This window comes from Triturus cristatus, chromosome 7 (assembly GCF_964204655.1).
Source record: "Triturus cristatus chromosome 7, aTriCri1.1, whole genome shotgun sequence".
In the NCBI taxonomy this organism is placed as follows: domain Eukaryota; kingdom Metazoa; phylum Chordata; class Amphibia; order Caudata; family Salamandridae; genus Triturus; species Triturus cristatus.
Window position 1 is genome coordinate 1,185,243,829 of NC_140590.1, and position 14,319 is coordinate 1,185,258,147.

Below are 14,319 nucleotides of genomic sequence, written 5' to 3' on the forward strand. Positions count from 1 at the left end.
AAGGAAGTATTGACAAGCTCTAAGGCCGTCTATGTGTCTAATGCTCGTGTATAGACTTTCAACGTCTAAACAGACCATCCAATAGTCACTTTCCCAGTGTAGATTTTGGATTTTCTGGAGGAAATCCTTTGTATCTCTTAGATAGGAATTCAGGTCTCTAACATGTGGGAAGAGGAAGTGATCAACATATTCAGAAGTTTTTTCTAACAAACTGTTCTTAGAGGACACAATAGGGCGTCCCGGGGGATTCACCAGATCTTTATGTACCTTTGGTAAAAGGTAGAAGGTCGGTGTAGTGGGTGTCTCATTGAGTAGAAACTGTCTCTCATCCCAACTTAGGAGTTTGTTGTCAAACCATTCTTTAAGTTTACCATGATATCTGGTCTGTAAGATGTTTAAATATGTTCTGTCTACCCTCTCATAGCAAATGGTGTTATTGAGCTGTCTGAGGGCCTCCTGTATGTACCTTTCCCTGTCCATCACCACAATGTTACCCCCTTTGTCTGATGACTTAATGACGATCTTCTCGTCCTTTTGTAAGTTTGAGATTGCCTCCCATTGCTCTTTACTTATATTCTTGAGTTTGGGATTGGTGTTGATAAGTTTTAATAAATCATTGCTTACTATCTCAAGGAACAGATCAATATTGTCCTTCGGTGTCTGGGGAACGTATTTGGATGGTGCTCTAAATTTAGTTGAGCCAGGAGCCCCTATGTCTATCCCTAATGTGGATAGAATGGTGTCATTGTGCACGGAATTCAAGGGATTCTGAGAGTCTGCAGATGCAGAATTTTGGTCTTGTACATCCTGCATGATATTCAGTATGGGGATGTCAGCTATCGCTAATGTTGGTGACGTGTCATTATTTAAACCGCATGGGGAAATGTTCTTGCGGTTTGTATTACCCCGTGTGTTATGCATTTTAAACAGTTTAACTTTACGTACAAATTGATAAAGGTCAATGAGTGTTTGCGCATAGTCTTGGGAAGCATCAGGACAGAAAGACAAGCCTAGTTTTAAAATGTGTTCTTCTATTGCAGTTATAGGTCTGTTAGAGAGGTTCATTACCGTTAGTTGTTGAAAGTTATCCTCCATTATTTCCTCTTGTTGTTCTGGCTTCTTGTTCCCACACCAGTATTGCTGTTCTTTCCTTCTCCTGCGCCGTCTTTTTTTGCTCTCATATTGGCGCCTCTTCCTCTTCCCCCGGGTTTTCCCCTGAACGACTGTTCCTGGTTTCTGTGTATGAGGCGCAGTTCCTCGGAAAAAGAACACACTTCCCCCTGATTGGATGCGCCACTATCCACAGATTATTGATCGGAGCTCAGATCCGTGATGGAGCCGTCTGTGCCTTTATCTGCTATTCCAAGGGCTTTATCTTTTGCCATATCCGCTCTAATCTTGTCGAACTTCCTTGCGAAGGTTAATATTCGCCCGGTTCTGTAATCCCTTTTATATATATATATATATATATATATATATATATATACACATATATATATACATATACACACACACACATACATATATATATACATACAAGAACGGCGTTCCCAACGAGCACTCGGTCCACAATTAAAACACCAGGGTGCAACTTATGCCAAAACAAAGAGGTTTATTGTAGTCATAAACCTGTCGTGACACGTTTTGCCCTGAAGAGGGCTTGTTCACACAACAATGATAGTGATCATCTGAAGTTTTTGCTGATCATTTTTTAACATATGCATTTCTCTTTTTCTTTTCTCCTTTCGTTCACAGGATGAAAGGGAGGGACGCTGTCACAGGCTTGCGGCACCTGTTCCCTAAACCTTTCTCCGTGATTCTTCCATTTTCTCTCCATCATGACAAGTAATACACAAGGATTTATATTTGAGTTTGGAGTTATGTACTATGTTGGGATTAATGCACATCACTGATATATGTTGAAAAAGAAGATGATGCACTAGATTTCTCATGCACTTTAACTGGGAGAATTGAGGTTTTACATTTGTTTATTTTATGATATCTTTACATGACAGGACAAGTCCACATAATGCCCCATCAACCAGGGTTCTAATGAGGTACCCGAGTACAACTCTGCACGAAGACATACCATCTTTGACTATGTTTTGTTACATTCACACGTAAACAGCAAATGCGAGTATGTGATACATATACGACGGCAGTAATAGCAATCAACAATGATTTGTGGAAACAGCACTACGTTTCCCATAAGACACCTTGCCGTATTTTACGCACTGAAACTCTCGTTTTTCGAACCACTACGAGGCTCGTTGACCACATGATGTCGTCAAAGAAAGCGGATTGGCTCTCATTTTATGAGGTTGGGAAATATTCAATATGTTTTTTTGAACAACCACGGGCAGTAGATTACACACTACTAATATGTGCAATGATTACCCCTAAAACATTAGCATTGTTAAATATGAAGACGATGTTATAACATGTTTTGTTCCATGTATTTTACTCCATGTCAAGATGGCGCGCGATTTCGTGCGTACTCCGTCTGTCTGTCCTCTTTCTATGTTTAATCACTTTACTGGATTGAAAGATATTTAATGAACAAATATTCACAATTTGTTGTGTGAACAAGCCCTCTTCAGGGCGAAACGCGTCACGGCAGGTTTATGACTACAATAAACCTCTTTGTTTTGGCATAAGTTGGACCCTGGTGTTTTAATTGTGGTGCTCGTTGGGAACGCCGTTCTCGTATGCATTGATTTTACCGGTTCCTCCGCCGGCATCGAGGGATCTCCAGAAGGAGGTTTGTGCAGCACTCAAATATATATATATATCCCACAGCAAAGCGCGAAACGCAGTCGCCTTACCCCAGCCACAAGCAACGGCATTCCACGGCGGGATGGCGAGTCCCTCCACATTAGCCAACGCTGTCTCCTCCTTCAAAAAGCAGAATGCCGTGGACAACAGTCTTTGCAAGCAGTATTTATTTAGGCTTTTGACAAAAAAAACCTACGCGTTTGAGCTAAGAGCTCCTTGCTCACGAGTAACTGTTTGTGTGAAACGCGAATTTAAATAAGGTAACCATGTGATCAGACCCAAATCAAAAAACATAGTGAAAAGACTCCACGTCATACAAGTTACTTCACTTGATGGCATAGTTACTGTCACGGTCCCCAGGTTATCCTCAGGATTGGATTGAAGTTAAAAAGGGTCCACCTCTCGACAGCCCCAAGTCCAGATAGAATTAATCCCCTCGGACTAGTGGGATGGTCAAGCGAGGAAAGGGTAGGAACAGCGGGGAGGGAGACCTAAGAACAGACAAAGAGAGAGAAAACAAGATCACCACACAATTCAACGTTTTAACCATAGGGTAACATAAGGGTGGTATGCTAATGGGAACTCACACTACCTGTAAAAGAAAATACTGATGGGTCGAGATGTGAGGGTAAGTACGAAGTAACAGCACATTCATATTCTAATGAGGAAAGGAGTATGGTTAATGACACATCACATGCAGCATGGAAAAAGACACCCTCTGTTATAACAACCTAGTTCAGCTCCTGTGATTCGTACCTTTGCATATGAAACGTGCTTGCCTTTACCAGACCCCCTTAACCGATCTCCCCTAAAGGATGGGAACACAAAGCAATAAGCCAAAGGTTGTTGCAGGTATTAATACACAGCGAGGTTATGGTTTGATTTGTGATACACAAATAGCTCGGTAGCCAGTCTCCTCGGATAATAAGGAAGTGCTTAAACTCTTATCCAGACTGACCACCACAAATACAGAAGTGTATGGGATGTTTCCAAACCTCGCACTTGGTGCACAACTTAGAATTAGAAAGAACATTCTCGCTCTTGCTTCAAAGCGAGAACACTAAGCGCCCTCCAAGTCGTAAGGTGCTTACTCAAAATCCCACTCAACACAACATGGCCTCCCGCATGAGACTGCTGGAAAGTTGCGTGTCTCGCCAACGGGAGGAACCTTGGAAATGTTTCACGAGATGCACAGCGCTACCTCCTGCATGCGATCGCTGGAAAGTTGCGTGTTTCTCCAACGGGAGGAAGCAAGGGACGGTGCTCGGGGAGCCTCCGTCGAACCCAAGACCAAAGACAAAATTGTAAAGGCACAAAAGGGTTGGTGCACCCTACCCGGACTCCTGACACTCCGGGCGTCCACAGAATAATCGGCGTCTTCATGAAGGTGCCATCTCTAGTTATTGTATCCGGCTGACGGTACGTCTACTGCGTGCAACGTCTTCGCGCACGTTTGACGGCACCGGTGGACGACAGGAGATGTGGTTTCCGATCCCGTTCATCTCTGCTGCCGTAGTTAGTGCGTTCGCACCTGGTGTGCCCTGACAGTTACATTGTATCTTTTCTAAAAATTGATAATGCGCTACATATGCACGTGATAAATTTTTTTTGTTGCAAATAAACATACAAAAATACATGGACAACTGTCCAAGCGAACTGGCATCAAAAGATATCTTATACGTTCATTGACCTTCAACAGCAAAACCTCCCCGACCACTTCACTCCCCCCCCACCCGCATTGACACCCCTAAATTATACCCCCTAGCCACTTCCCCCACACTCTGCGAAACTTCTTAGGGCAGCCCCGTACCGAATACATCATGCACTCCTGTGTTGCGCACCAGTCCACCCCCCCTCCTCCACGTAGCACATTTGGGTGGGTCAGACCGCTTCCATGCGGCGGCAAGATCTCGTTTCGCTACTACCAAAGCTGTAGTGAGGAAGAATTTCTCATGACGGGAACCGTCCAGACCGTCCGTTATCCCCAGCAGGGCCATTCTGGGATCATGGGGAACTTCCCACCCCAGTGTTTCAGTTAGCTCAGTCTCAATCTCGCCCCAGTAGGTTCCCAGACGCGGGCAGGTCCACACCATGTGGAAAAAATCCACCGGGTCCGCCCCACAACGTGCACAGGAAGCATCTGGAGAGAGACCCGCACGGTGGAGGCGCTCCGGGGTCAGATAGGCGGTATGCAAATAATACAGCTGGATGAGCCGCAGCCTGGCCGAGGAGGTGATCGTCCTAGGTGCCATAAGGGCGTCCCTCCAATCGGCCTCATCCAGTGGTCCCACCCAGGCCTCCCAGTGCAATTTCGTGTCCTCCCAGTCCATTGGGGTGTTATTGACCAGGACCCGGTAAATACGGGAGATACCCCCCTACCCAGAAACCCCATCATCACCTGCGCTTCTGGTGGGCTATGGTCAGGGATCCGCAAATCTAGAGGGACGTGGGACTGAATCGCGTGGCGCAGCTGGAGATATTTGTAAAACTGTGAGGGGCACAACGAGAAGCGAACCTGAAGTTCCCGGAAGGAGCACATGCGACTCCCCCGCCACAGATCGCCTAAACAGGAGATCCCAAGGAGATCCCACGCCCGAAATCCTTCCAAGCCCGTAACCTCCCGCAGCCAAGTGCCATGCCAGAGTGGTGTAACGCGGGTCAGTTTCCCCGACCACCGGGTATGTCGTAGAGCGGCACGCCAAGCCAAAAAGGGGGCCCGTACAACATCTGGAAGCGACCGAGGAAGCGTCGCCCCGTAGAGCATATTTTGAATAGAAGGAAACCCCAGTAGCTGTACTTCCAACCTGTAGGCCGGATCGTCCCACCCGCCTGAGAACCAGTCATGGACCACCAGGAGCCGAGTCGCAAGGTAGTATAAATATAGGTTGGTCATGCTCATACCTCCGTCGTGTGATGGAATCCAGCACCGGCCGAGGGCCAGACGGGCACTACCGCCACCCCATAGAAACTTGGTCGTCATACTATCCAAGTCCCGGAACCACGGACGAGGGAAAGAGCAGGGCGTGTTTTGCAGCATGTACAGGAATTTGGGAAGGATCATCATCTTGTAGAGAGCAATCCTCCCCAACGGATTCAATGGGAGCGATTGCCATCTCGCCAGGTCTGATCTGGCTTTGTTGACCACGGGAGCCACGTTAAGAGCCCAACAGAGCTCCGGTAGAAGGGTTACCCAGATACTTAAAAGATAGCCTCCGGAGGGGAATATCGGACTGCCAATCGAAGCAATCTCTAGCCGGGTGCAGCGGAACCAAGACCGATTTCCTGGGGTTGAGATGGAGACCCGACGCCCGACCAAACCGGCGAAGAATCCCACGCACAATAGGACCAGAAGTAGCTGGGTCTGAGAGGTAAAGGAGGACATTGTCGGCATACAGAGCTATTTTATCGGGGACCATGCCCGGCCAGTCCCACCCACGGAGAGCAGGGTCTGAGCGGACCAGAACAGCCAGAGGTTCCATTGCCAAGGCAAAGAGGAGGGGCGAGAGCGGGCAGCCCTGACGCGTCCCTCTCCCGATAGAAAACGGGCGAGATAGAGCCCCATTCACCAACACCCTGGCCCGTGGAGCCGCGTACAAGATCCGGACCATGGCGCGGAATTGAGGACCGAACTCCATCCTCTCCAATGTTAAATGGTAGCGGCAGTTTCAGTCGGTATCCTTTCAAGTATTTGCCCGGCGGTAATCGCCTCTCATACCACTCGATAATTTACCAATAAAAGAGGCAGGCGCCGGAGACTGGAAGGCAGGAAACAAGGTTTTATTCCGTCGGAGCAGAACACATCAGATCAGACAGCAAGGTATCGTCACGAGGTGCTCTAACTGCATCTCTGAGACCTGGTCTCTTATACACTGGTTTATTGCTTTATTTCACATAGTACATTCTTGAGATTCCCTTCATGTGTGGGGGAATATCCCCTGAAGCCCCGGTTCAGATCCGTTCCCACACATAGATACAGTAGAAGTTCCCACCCCACCCACAGTAGGAGATGGCTATTGCGCAGCAGGGTATTCCGCCAATTCCTGGGGGTGTGTGCGACCGGTCGGGTCTCAGGGAGTAGGGGCTTTGATCTACTGTAATCCCTTTGATGTGGGGTGTTTCCCTTACAGTAGGGGCAATAAACTGTATCCGCAGGGCTAGGTGATGGCCTGGGACCCGTTCGGACAATGGGGCGCAGAGGAAGGGGGTTATCAAGGGAGAGGCATGACCATGTATGGGATGTCGGTCGGATGTGGTTCCGTAGCAGGGTCGCGCAGAAGGAGAGGGTTTATGGCCTGTATGAGAGAGCGGGGGTGGCCGGCGCGCGGGGGATGCTCGCAGCGCCAGGGGAAAGCGCTGGCGGTCGAGAGTGAGCGGGGAGAGAGTGGGGTGCCTAAAATGGCGGCCGTGCATTCGCTGTGCGTGGCGCTGGGGAGAGGCAAGATGGCGCAGATAATGTTCAGTTGGCAAGCTAAATTTCCACACCAATACCTCTCCAAGGTAGACCCACCCCACCGAATCAAAGGCTTTTTCTAAGTTGACCAACAACAAAGCCAGATAAGGAGAGAGGCGCTCTCGGTGTGCCATGGCGAGATGCAGGCGCCGCAAGCAGTGTCAAGTTCCCCGGTTCGGCATAAACCCACATTGGTCCGGGTGGATCAAGGAGTCGAGGCAAGGACGCAGCCGTTGTGCCAGGATGGTGGCGTATATTTTGATCTCAGTGTTAATAAGAGATATTGGTCGGCAGTCCGAGCAGGACTGCGACGGAGGCTGCGTCTTAGGGAGAACGACTATCGTAGCCGTGTCCGTCTCCGGTGGGAAAGAACCCTTCTCTATCACCTCTGCATAAAGGCCCAAAAGCTGCGGAGCGATGGTTTCACGGTAGTGGGCATAGTACTCTTGTGGGAAGCCGTTTGGATCCGGGGTTTTCCCGGGGGCCAGGTGGCTGATGGCGTCGTCAATTTCTTGTAGAGTAACGGGCGAGTCAAGGGACTCCCTAGCCTCACGCCCCAAGCACTGCAGCTCCGCACCACCTGTTCCCAACAGCTCCTTAAGGGGGATTCTGGGCTCCCGAGCACGGTACAGCGTGGAGTAATAATCGGCAAAGGATTGAGCCACCGCCACGGAGGCTGTGTGAGTCTCACCGGTAGGGCCCTCAATAGCGGGGATAATCCTGCTTGACCGGGGGTACGTGGCCAGTCGGTGGAGAAGAGCACCGTTCTTGTCCCCCCCAGCCGTACACCCGCGCCACCGAGGAGCGCCATAAAGTTTTCGCCGCCTCCATGGAGTGCAGGCGAATTTCGTCCCGTAGAAAGGCCAGTCGTCGCGCCCGCCCGGCATCATCCAAAGTCTCCAGGTCTCGCTCAAGCTCCAGGGCCTGCGCCTCACACTCAGGAAGCCGCTGGAGATGCTTCCGGCGCTGCTGCTGCACAAGACCTTTAGCCGCTCCCCTAATAGTCGCCTTCCCAGCCTCCCAGAGGACGGCCGCGGAAGAGACTGATCCCACATTATGGTGGTAGTAATTAGAGATCTCAGTTCCCACCAACTTCCGGAAGTCCTTATCCTGAAGGAACCAAGCTTTCAGGCGCCACAGAGGGCGGGCGGAGAAGGGAGGCGGGCCGAGGGCCAGAAGCAGCGGAGAGTGGTCCGAGAGGCCCCTGGGAAGAATGCGGGCATCTTGTACCCCCGCGCATTCAGTGGAGGGAACAAAGATTAAATCAATCCGGGCGTGCAAGTGGTGCGCCGCCGAGGTGTGGGTGTACTGGCGGGCCTGCGGGTGCCAGACCCTCCACACATCACACAAACCCTGGGCCTCGGCCCAGCCCGATAGCAGCTTCGAGCGGGTAGCCCTGGCAAGGGAGACCGGGCCCGTTGCGTCCATGCTGGGTGTATATACCGTGTTCAAATCCCCCCAACCCCCCAAGACAAGCGCGCCGGCCGGGAGTGTGGGAAGTAAGTTTGCAGTGTACGAGAGGACGGGCTGCAACTGGGACGGTGCCGCATACAGGGAGACGAGGGTTAAGGGACGCCCCTCAAGAGCACCACAAACCGCAACCACCATTCCCTGGGAGTCGAAATGCACCTGGGCAAGAACGAAGGGAAAAGTCCGCCAAAGCAGGATAGCCACTCCCCGGGAACCCCTAACGAAGCCCGAGTGCCACACCCTATCATACCCGTAACGAGCAAGAAAAGAACAGTTGTTGCCTAGAAGATGGGTCTTCTGCAAAAGAAGGACATCAATCCCCAGACGCTGCGCGTATTTAAGGACTGCCATGCGCTTGAAACGGTCCAGAAGACCGTTGACATTCCAGGACAAAATATGCATGGCGGCCTTAGGAATGTTTGTCAGCCATCACCCCAGGTCGGCGTTACAACAAACAAATGATGGACGGAATGCTGACAATGCAGACATTCTCCCCCAGTCAAGAGATCTGGGTTAAATCCATCGTTCTTTTGCCCACTACGCCACCCCAGTTCAGACATGGCCATATGCAAATCAGTCTTGACCCTGTGCCTCATGGGAACAGTCCAGCCCGAACTGCCAAGCCATGTCTTCCCTGGACCGGAATCAAGCATCCTAGGACCGGTTTCTGGCTATCAGCCATTATCAGCCAGGATAGCTTGACTCCAGTTGCGTAGTGAGCACGGGTCCCACGTCTGGGAATACCCATCCCACTTAGGGCGAAAAGCGTTACAACAAACAAATGATGGACGGAATGCTGACAATGCAGACATTCTCCCCCAGTCAAGAGATCTGGGTTAAATCCATCGTTCTTTTGCCCACTACGCCACCCCAGTTCAGACATGGCCATATGCAAATCAGTCTTGACCCTGTGCCTCATGGGAACAGTCCAGCCCGAACTGCCAAGCCATGTCTTCCCTGGACCGGAATCAAGCATCAATTGTTGTTTTTGCATTTGTCACCCCGAGTGGGAAGGGTATGCTCAGACGTGAGTCCCGTGCTCTCCATGCCACTGGAATCAAGCTATCCTGGCTGACGAGGGCTGAAAGCCCGAAACCGGTCCTAGGATGCTTGTTTCCAGTCCAGGGAGGACCTGGCTTGGCAGTTCGGGCTGGACTGTTCCCATGGGGCACAGGGTCAAGACTGATTTGCATATGGCTGGGTTCAAACTGGAATGGCATGGTGAGCAAAAAAACGATGGATTTAGGCCCAGATCTCTGTACTGGGGTGAATGTATGACATTGTTCTGCATTCTGTCCATCAATTGTTGTTTTTGCATTTATCACCCCAGGTCGGAGCATCTAGTGTACGCAGAGGGGGGGGGGGGGGGGGGGGAGCGCGATCCCAGCAGGGAGACCAGGGGGGACGCAGTCACAGGGGCTCCCCAAGGGGAGAGATCATGGGCATGCAGGCCAGCGGGAAGGTCAAGAACGCAGTGATGCCATTGAACAGTAACACTGAGGAGGATCTCTCCAGCCAACAGAATCCTCCCTAGGAGAAAGAAACAACCCCAAAACCACCCCAACCCCCCACCCTATATTTCGAGAACGGAAGCATCTGTCGCCCTAACTGTGAAGAACAACGACCAAGCTAAAACGCTCGGGCTTGAGCACCTAGTGGACCCCCAATCAACCGGATAATGACCAAATAGCCCGCCCTGGCCGAGAGCTATCTCTGAAATGGAGCACGGAAGTCCAAATACTAACACTGGCGGCCCGGTAAGCCACCCCCAGTCCCCCAGCAATCAAATAAACCACCTTCATCAAGAGAGAGTCAAATAATTGGACTGCAAGAGAGGTCCGAGGTGTCCATTTGTGCAGCAGGCGGGGCCGTAGAGCCCGACTGCACCGGGGACCCGGCCCGGCAGTCCGCAGCAACAGGGCTGGCAGGGGCGACCGAAGAGGCAGGGGAAGCTCCAGATGCCCGACGCAGCGGTCCCATGGAACGTGTGACCACCATCTCCCCCTCGGCACGGTGCGCCTCCTACGACGGGGACTGGATGTAGTCGGTCCCCTGCAACTTCGTCGGTGAGCCCTGCCCAGGTCGATGCAGCGGATGTTTCTCCGTCAACCAAGTCCAAGCGGCCCGAGGTGTCTCAAAGAAGACGGCTTTGTGCTGAAAGATGACCCGGAGGCGGGCCGGGAACTGCAGCTGGTATTGAAGGCCCAGGGACCGCATCTTCAGTTTCACCTCTGTGTAGGATCGCCGCTGCTCCTGGACCTCCAGAGTGTAATCTGGGAAGATCATGATTTTATGATTCTGATAATTGAGAGAGTCAGCACGCCTGGCCTCGCGGAGAATGGCATCCCTGGCTTTGAAGTTAAGGATCTTAAAAATGAAGGGGCGGGGGGGTGCCCCCAGAGGCCTCGGGGCCAAGGAGCGGTGGGCCCTCAACAACAAACCAGGCCGATAGGCTGTCCGCTGGCATCCAGGATCGGAACCAGCCCTCCAAAAAGTCATCAGCCCTGCCCGACCCAGCCCCCTCCGGAAACCCCACCAAGCGGAGGTTACTGCGACACGCCCGGTTTTCCACATCCTCAGCCCGGCGGTGTAGCTCCTTAGAGTGGGTGGTGAGCTCCCGAACCTGATCCTGCAGCTGACGGATGTCGTCCTCCGCTGTCGAGATTCGCGATTCGGCCTCAGAAATGCGGGCAGTAGCATTGCGCAAGTCCTGTCGGAGAAGGGAAACATCCACCTTGACCTCACCTACCATGCCCTCCAGGGAGGAACGGGATGCATTAATGGCCTGCAAGATGGCCGCCAGATCCGTGGCAGGGGCCGAAGCCGCCTCCCCGGTCGAACCAGTTCCCTTCTCGGAGGTCGTAAATTGGTCGATCCTGGTTTGGGTGGCCGCAGGTGCCGGTCTAGAGGCCCTGTCCTTGCCCACGATGGCCTCACGTCAGTCCGTGGGGGACAACCGCATCCACCGGTGGGCCCCGCAGAGGATCGCGGCAAGCCCAGGGGGACCGGGGATCTGGGCCGTAGGAGGAGGAACATGCAGTCAGGGCGTCCACTCACCCGGGCTGTCTGCAGACCCAAGCTCCGCAAATCGCCTCCCGGGGCGCTGCCCGATATGACAGCCGAGCCCTCCCCAGGGACCGCCGCCGTTCCACAGCCTGTCGGGGTCCAAGGTGATACGCCGCCACCTCACTCCGCCCTCAGCCGATGCCGTCGCCGCCTGTAGGGCTCCGTACCTCTCCACTCCTCACCAGTGAGCAAACGCTGCAGGGCGGTCCCCTGGGGCGAGGACGGAAGGGGGAGAGAAGAGGGAGCCAGGCCTCCCGACCGCGGCCCGATACTCGGGGACAGCCTTAGGCCCCACAGCGCCCCTTCGCGGGTCAAGGCGGGCGCCCCCGGAGGGGCTGCAGCAATTGAGGGGGGGAGGGGGGGGGGGAAGGTAGCCAAGGGATCACCGGTTCCCCCCCTGGATCCGCCACCGAAGCCCCCGCACCGCCTCTATGGCACCGCTGGCCGCGCCGATGTCGTCGCACTCACCAGCCTCCACCTGGCGCCAGGCCGTCCCTCGGAAGCAGCTCCACTCCCCCACCGGCAAGCAGGGTCTGCAGAATGTAGGCGGGTACTGAGGGAGGGCCCCCGCGATCGCCGCGAACAGGTTGCTGCCACTGTGCCTCTGGAGACCCGGGGCCCGGATACCTCGTGGGCGCCGCGGGCTCCAGTAGTCTTCGCCGCCGGACTCCGATCCAGGCGCTCCGCGTCCGTGCCCCAAGCCCGTTTCAAACACGGCTGGCGGCGCCCGGGGAGGACCGGAGCGCTTCAAACTTCTCCCCCAGGCTGCAGGACTGTTCCGTGTCCCGATGCGCCCGTCGGCTGCCGGCCAGGGCATCTAGGATTGGACCATGCAGGAGAAGACGGGGCCGGGCGCTCGGAGCCGCTCCGTTAGGCGGCCATGTCGGTCCGGCGCCCCCTAGCGCTCCCGCACGTGATAATTAATAGAATACAGTTGTACATCATTATTTTTCTTTTCATTGCAGTGAAAAAGAATGTCTCTATTGAGAGTCCGGCTTGTGAAAAAGTACAACAAGCCCAAAACTTTATTGGTCATCTGAGACAGACACCCGGGTTTCAGGACCATCTCAATCTTCTTCTGGTGCTCGTTACCACCATATTGAACTTTGGGAATCTTGCCATATAGAATCACCCGTCCCGATAATGTCACCTTGGTGATCTAATCCACGGACGGGGGATTAAGCGTGGCCGAAATGTGATGCGGGGACCATATCACATTGGTGAACCATTAGTTGCCTGGTTGCCCGTCCCCCCGCCTTTTTTTACCCGCCCACTTGGGCTGTATCTTCATTTAATGATACAAGATATTACTTGCGACGAGATGATGTGGTATGCAAAGTTGCACCGGTTTCATTTTGGCAAATTTTCATAGCGTATGTGTCCGATTTTGGACACGCTTAACTAAGCTGTAACTATGCTATCAAGTGAAGTAACTTGTATGACGTGGAGTCTTTTAATTGTTTTTTAATTTGGGTTCGATCACATGGTTGCTTTATTTAAATTAGTGTTTCACACAAACACAGTTACTTGTGAGCAGGGAGCTCTTAGCTCCGAAAAGCGTAGGGTATTTTTCTCAAAAGCCTAAATAAATACTGCTTGCAAAGACTGCTGAACACGGCATGCTGCTATTTGAAGGCGTCATCATCGTTGGTATATATCTGCTAGCAGTATCCTCGTGCGGACGCGCACAAACAGGACCACAGACTCTGAATATGCTGTTGCCAATAATCGGTTATTTATTCAAAAGGAAAGTTGCAGTCTAAGACGCGTTTCGGACACAGACTGATCACTTGTCGACATATTGAAAGACAGGATATATAAACCACACAGCACTTCCGGTTTGCGCGATCGACAGGCAATGATCTTAGAAGAAATACTATACATAGTGTTCCTAATAAGAGACACTATTCACTGCGAGTAACTAATCATGGCTCCAATTAAAATGCGAAAGACGGACGTACATGTTAAGCATAGTACAATTCTAAGGATCTTATTACATGAAACCAAACACCGCCAATTTGTAATATCGGCGCAAATACACTGGATCATGTTAATAGGTGCTTGCTTCTATTGCTAAGGCATCCTCATCAAGTGTACAAATACACTAATATGAACTTTTGCAAGTCGAAAGTACATTTCAAGCCACTATAAATAACGAAGTGTGCAAACAGGCTAATATATATCAAAATAGGGGGTAATGATAGGGATGTAAACTATATATGACATGTGCAAATGCACTAAAAAAATCGATTATAGATACAAAATATATTACAGCTAAAATAATTTATTACCTGAATAAATTAGGAAGCTATTTTCTAGCATATTAAAATATATATATATATATATATATATATATATATATATATATATATATTCACTGAAAAAAACATAGGTTTCACACACGTTATAGTTAGGAATTAGCATTTAAAAAACCTTGCAAATTCACTTCAAAACCATAGGTTACACACATGTTATAGTTAGGTGGATATTTCACTCGTAAAAAACCAATGAAATTCCCCCGTTATAGTTAGTTCAGATAACTATAACTCGCGCGCCCG

The 14,319-nt window shown here is 51.4% G+C and overlaps 1 long non-coding RNA gene across 1 annotated transcript in view; it reads right to left on the bottom strand.

Moving 5' to 3' along the window:
* Positions 1 to 2,830: 2,830 nt before the first annotated feature.
* LOC146811413 (uncharacterized) overlaps positions 2,831 to 14,319 on the bottom strand; it is an 80,516-nt gene continuing 69,027 nt past the window's right edge. Inside the window, exon 3 of the long non-coding RNA XR_014965821.1 lies at positions 2,831 to 3,266. This is a non-coding gene — a long non-coding RNA (uncharacterized LOC146811413). The remainder of the gene's footprint in view (positions 3,267 to 14,319) is intronic.